This window comes from Oxyura jamaicensis, chromosome 17, assembly GCF_011077185.1.
Source record: "Oxyura jamaicensis isolate SHBP4307 breed ruddy duck chromosome 17, BPBGC_Ojam_1.0, whole genome shotgun sequence".
Classification (NCBI taxonomy): domain Eukaryota; kingdom Metazoa; phylum Chordata; class Aves; order Anseriformes; family Anatidae; genus Oxyura; species Oxyura jamaicensis.
Window position 1 is genome coordinate 7,412,851 of NC_048909.1, and position 6,005 is coordinate 7,418,855.

Consider the following 6,005-nt stretch of genomic DNA (forward strand, 5'->3'; position numbering starts at 1 on the left):
TGTATTCAGATACCCTGAATGCACACAGTCCCAGAGCACCAGTGCAGAGCCATACCAGGATATAGTTCCCTGCAAGTAATCTGTGTATTTCTGAGAATGCTGCCTTTGAGCCTGTAAAGGGCTTGCTAACAAAGGTGCCTCAGTTTCCATCGGGTTACAGCCTCAGCTATGGTTAAGCAAGAGATTCACCAGCTTCTGAGCAGCCTGAGTTAGTTGTCTAAAGCCTTATTAACAAAAGAGATACATGACCACACCCCCAATCAGCTGCAAGCAAAACCTGTTTTAAGAATGAAAGCAGCACAAACACCAGTCTCTGGTTTTTGTTGGTTTACCCCATCCAGACCTTGTCAACAGTACTTCCTTTATCCCCCACCACGCTGCCAAAGCAATTGCCATGCGCAGGATCAAGGACTCCTCACCACAGCCAGTGCTTTTATTCCTTATTTTCCTCTAGGTCTGCTGTTAGGTTTGGGGCCGATCTTCGTGACACCAGTAAAAACCTCAAGAGCAGGTTTCGCTCATTCTGCTATTGCCAGAGGGGAGCGATCGCATGGTGAAATTGGAACCCGGCCACGCAGCCAACAGAAGCTGGGCTTTGGTTGTCAGCTTCAGCAACGTGCTGGCAGTCAGGTGGGGAAAATGCAGGTTTCAGTGCTCAGCAGGTAGGATTCCAAACTTCACACTATTGGCCTGATGGCCCGCACAAACCCCACGATGAGATAAAAGCGAGGCTGACAACGCAACCTTGGTTCATGGCAACTACACGTGTAGGTAACGAGTAACTTCCCAAGCTCCCTGACCAATTCAACCAGGTGGCTCAAGTAACCCCGTGCCGATAAATCCAGCGTAATCTAAATGAACTCGTCTATCAGACAATTGTGTGCTCGAAACGCTTCACGTGAAGTGAAGCAATCTCCACTCCAGAAGCCAGCATTCAAAATATTAAAAGTATTCCGAGCTAGGTCAGAATATGGGACAGAATTACAGTCATGTCATTACACACCACGCTTAGCTGCTGGAATCGCGTAAGAACAGTGCAGTGTTGTCACCCCTCTACGCACAAGCAGTCACGTTTTTAAAAGGCAAATCAGATCCAAGATTTCCTTTGAAGTCATTTGTGAGGAACAGATTTGAAACCCTGACTCCTCTGACCTTGTTGGGACCACGATGCCCAGCACAAACGAACAAACCAGGAAATTCCAGCAATGGTGTTTCACTGACACATGTTTTTTCTTCTTCTTTTTAGGCAAAGACAGCTGAATAAGTAGTTTACATGCAAACAGGCACTGAACTTCAACATGAAGGCACCGCGCTCTGGAAGATGGAGCAGTTCCCAGGAGCTGTGGTACCTGTGACTTACGAATAATCCCCCCCGTAATTTGTGATGGGATTTTCAAATCCCGTAGATAAGGAACCCAGGACAGGCCAAGTCAGGGAACTTCCACTCTCTTGTAAAGCACTGAGATCATCGCTGAAAGCCATGGTATTCTGCAGCTGGGACTGCTGTAACATCTGTGGTGCACAGGATCACCCTGAAACCTTTATAGTACCACATCACGGCCATGTCTTTCTTCTCAAACACACGGTATACAAGATGAATCTCTAATTCTTCCATCCCAGGCTCTTGCAATCGTTCCCCTATTAGAAGAGTTTCCACATCCACACAGCCACGCTTTAAACTGCCAGGATTAGAACAAAGTAAGTACCATTTCCATGCAGGTTGAGGCACTGACTCTTCGCTAACATTTTTATTAGTTTTATATGAAATATCCGAGGCACTAAGTAGTAAAGACTGAAAAAAAAAACAACACATTTAATTACCTTGTAAAATGCAACGTTTTGGTCTCACTGGAAGATACAACCATCAACAGCAAGCTTCTCATTCCTATATTCCAGACCTTTTATAAAGCCAAATTTAACTGAAGGATAGACTTTAAGTACCAATACTTAAACACTTCAGAGCCAGCTTAAAGGAATCCAAGGAGAAACCAAGAAGCAAATAACCAATTTGTTTGTTTGTTTTTTAAAAACAGATTTTCAGGAGCTAATCTAACCACAACACAATACAGTTAAGCTGCAAACTCAAGAAAAAGGGGAAGACTGTACAAATATTCACTGGAACTGGCTAAACAGAGAATGAGATACCGGAGTATTTCAAAGGATTATGACTTCTCTAAGTATTTCTGTCAAGAGATGTTCTTCAGTTCAGTGTATTTTTATCTCAAGCCAAACGAAAAAGCAGCTGGTAGTGCCAGTTATGCTTCGGTGAGGGGTGGGGAGGAGGGGGCACACTCAGCACACGCACATATTGCTCCGCCACGTCCTCAGCATTTCTGTAATGACACCCAAAGCACTTGGTGGGGGGACGAGCAGCGTGCGTGTGGTCAGCACCAGCATTTCATCCCTCTTTGTTAATCACACGTTAAATCTGGGACGTGCACGGAAATGGTTATTTACCCCCACCAACGAGGGAAGAGGGGGATTTTAACAACGTAAGACCACTGCTGTCAGCCATGCAGCGAAGCCAGACCTTAAGACTTAATTTTTTCCATCTGACTTCCCCTGCAGGCAATTCAAGGCCCACAGGTATTGCTTTGGGAGAGGCCACGAATGAGGAGAGAAGAATTTTACAGTGACCGTGATTTTTGAAGGAAAATTCAGGTAAGAAAGCAGCCCCTCACGTTCGAAACTTTGAAACGCTCCGCAGTCATAAAAGGCTAAGCCTCCCTCCCTCCCATCTGACACACCATCATTCGAGCCTGTTTTAGGTTTCCTAGAAATATCTGATCTTGTAATTTCTTCACAACTAAACGCTACTGCCACAGAAGTGACAGTGCCTGGGGAAAACAAGCAGTGAGTGAAAACCGACAGCAGGGACAAAAAGCAGTGGTGGCAATAGGGCAGTACACAGCCGATCACACCCCTTCTCACCCCCTAAAAATAACAGCCCTGATCAATTGAAGCCTCGGATCAGATGGATCATTACAGCTGGCAATACAATAAATTTATCTATAATCATCCGAGTGTCTGCCTTCTTGTAGCAGTCTGCATTTTTCTGGTTATTTTAAGATCTGATACAAGATCCCACTCCTAAGCTCAGTAATTATTTTATAAGGTAATTCATTAGTACACTCACTCTCATGTACTTTGTTACAGGTGCTTCACTGAAGCAGGAAGATCACAAAAAGAAAAACCAACACCCTCAAATAAAAAGAGAGAATCACATTCAGCGTTTTTAAAGATTCTTTTGAAAGTGTGCTGTGCCAATACATTACGCTAATTGCTACCCATCAAACTTCTGTCAGAGGGAAGATTATTTAAAAGCAATGCATGCTGAAAAAAAGCCCAAACACAGCAGAGCTGAACACTTAACCCTTCGGCAGCAGCCACGCTAACAAGTCAGCTTCTAACCTGAAAGGGGATTATGGTGGTTCCTTTTGCACAATTATATATATTAATGGCAAATAAGAGCAAGCACTATTTTTCAATGCCAATTTAACTAACTGTACGCGAGGAAAATAAATTAAACGAAGGAATCTTTTTAAGGCTATGAACAGGTGAATGGAGAGCTCTAGATTTCACAGCAACACAATGACTGAGGCTCCTCAATCCCTGCAGCACTTCTTTTCTTGCCACCAAAAGAATCCTGTAATCAAATTCCAAGAATTATGCTGCAAGTCAATAAACCTTGAAACCCTGCAAACCAACAAGTGCACTCAGTCCAGTCATTTTAACTACGCCAAGAATTAAAGCAGGCGTTGCACACCTCACAGAACCATACCAGATGATGTCACTTGCTTAAATTAAAACCAAAAAAGAGTAATACCAGCGAAGCGATGGCAGTTCACTGATTCAAGAAGTTTGCTCAGTGTTTTAACACGATACCCCAAAATGTGCTTATGCTAACAAAGCAGGCATTATTACTTGTCTTCAGCACATTTATTAAACTACATGAAAATACAGCAGCTACATGCTATACCGAGATCCTAAGTTGAAATATTCTCTCAAAAATATACAAGTGGCTACAACATGCCATAGAATCTGGTACCTCTCCCTTGCTTCCACCACTAAAGAGGGTATCGACTATTTATTTGACTGTTTATCAAGGAAGATATCTTTTCCAAAGATACGCGTGCATGCATCTTGCAGGCTGTTACGTTCTTACAGAGACTGACTTTAATAACCACATCACCAGCTTGTTTCAGACCCGACAAGGTGTTTGCCAGTTGTAAGAATGTCAGGGATCGGTACAAGTCAACGTCCCAGCAGTTCAGCTCTACACAGGGCCGGCATTAAATTAGAAAGTTACTGAACATAACTTGCTTGTTCCAAACACCGGCACATCTGCACTTGGGCAGTACACCCCACTCGAGAACCTTTTAATAACGCTGTTTTTTATTAGTCACCCTAAGAGTAAACTCTCAGGTAACAGAGTCAGGCAGCTGAGATTGAAAAACAGCCAAAGATAAAATCATTTTAATTAAAGCCTATCTCATGACACATTAGATATTCTGACTGTATTTTCATCTGAGTAAGTCGGTATCACCCCACGTAAATACAATTTAATCTATGGTTGATGAGGCTGTTAACTAAAAAACAGAAGAGATGGGGTGTTTTTTTTTGTTGTTTGCTTTCTGCTTTGTTTGTTTAAACAGAGTAAGGGATTTGAAATCCTTGGTTATAAGCTTAAACATAACTTAGCTCGTTCTGATAAGCAAGCAGATCCGGTGCCTTACTGCTGCTGAGCAATGTAAAATCAACTTCGGACAGATGCATTCCCAAAGCCTGCACTGATTATTAGGACTCTGGGCTTTCAAATATTCAGTTGCCAGTTCTCTGCTATTCATACACATAAACTGAGGAAAGTCTTCTCCTATCTCATGGGATCACTTCAGCAGTGCTTCAGGTATGATGGATTTCTAACACCTTGCCAAGAAGGCAGCATTGGGAAACTACACAACCAGAGCATACATCGAAACCCTTCTGTGTCCACTGGAAGGTTCTGTGCAAAAAGCAGCTCTGGAAACAGTTCTGCAGACAAAGGCTGATCCCCGTTTCTGTGGGTTTTGAATCACATACTCCTTTAAGGCATGTGTTTTTCACTGACTGCCTTGTAAAAGGCTCATTAAACTAAAAGGGAGAGGGGGAAGAGAAGCACGGACTAAACAGGCAGCACCACGACCGCCTGCCTGCCTGCCAAGGAGCGAAAACTTCCCAGCTGCACCCTTCCAACTTCTCGGTGACAAAAGGTCTTCGTGAACAAGTAAACAACCCCCTGGCTTCACGCTGAGTACCTACGAAGCGAGGAAAACCGATCAGCCCCGGCGGGCAGCGGGAGGACCGGCGGCTGCCTGCCCGGGACGGGGCACCCTGGGGCCGCCTCAGCACCCGGCCCCCCTCAGCGGGCCGGGGGGGAATTGGGGGGCGAGCCCAGAGCCCGCTCCTCAGCGCTACGGGCCGGGGGCACGGCCCCTGCCCAGCGCCCAAGGCTGAGGGGGCGATGGCAGAGAAGGGCTGAGAGACGTGACGGGGGGCAGACTGACGGGGGGCATAGGGGGAACGGCGCGCCCCCTGCCCAGGCTCCCGCCCCACCCCCAGCCCCGTCCCGTTCCGTCCCCGCTCCCCCGCCCCCGTTCCCGTGCCCCCCATCGCCGCCCTGCCGCGGGGGCAGGAGGCGGCCAGGCGCTCACCTCAGCCCCTGCCGCCCGCCGCCGCTCCCCCCCTCAGGCCTCCTCCGGCCCGCAGGGCGCCGCCATCTTGGCCCTGCCTCCCCCTCCCCCCTCCCAACCAGTCACCGGGCGGCTCGCTGCTCGAATCCCTCCGCGGAGCGAAGTAGTCCCGCGCCGCCCCCAAGCCGCTGCTCCTCTCCAGGACCGTCGCCGGTCCCTCGCCGCCCCGCTGTGGGGGTCCTCTCTCTAAGGACTTTCCCCTCGGGGTGCGGGTGTGTGTGCGGCGGGGAGTGGAAGGGAGAGAGAGCTGAAAAGATCCCAGCGGCGGAAGGATCT

General features: G+C 47.2%; 1 protein-coding gene across 3 annotated transcripts in view; it reads right to left on the bottom strand.

Moving 5' to 3' along the window:
* The window catches only part of TSC1 (TSC complex subunit 1), a 28,102-nt gene extending 22,312 nt beyond the window's left edge, over positions 1–5,790 (bottom strand). For all 3 annotated transcript variants that reach the window (XM_035341752.1, XM_035341751.1, XM_035341750.1), the window contains exon 1: positions 5,691–5,790. The gene's annotated coding sequence lies outside the window, so the exon portion shown is untranslated. The remainder of the gene's footprint in view (positions 1–5,690) is intronic.
* Between the last annotated feature and the right edge of the window lie 215 nt (positions 5,791–6,005).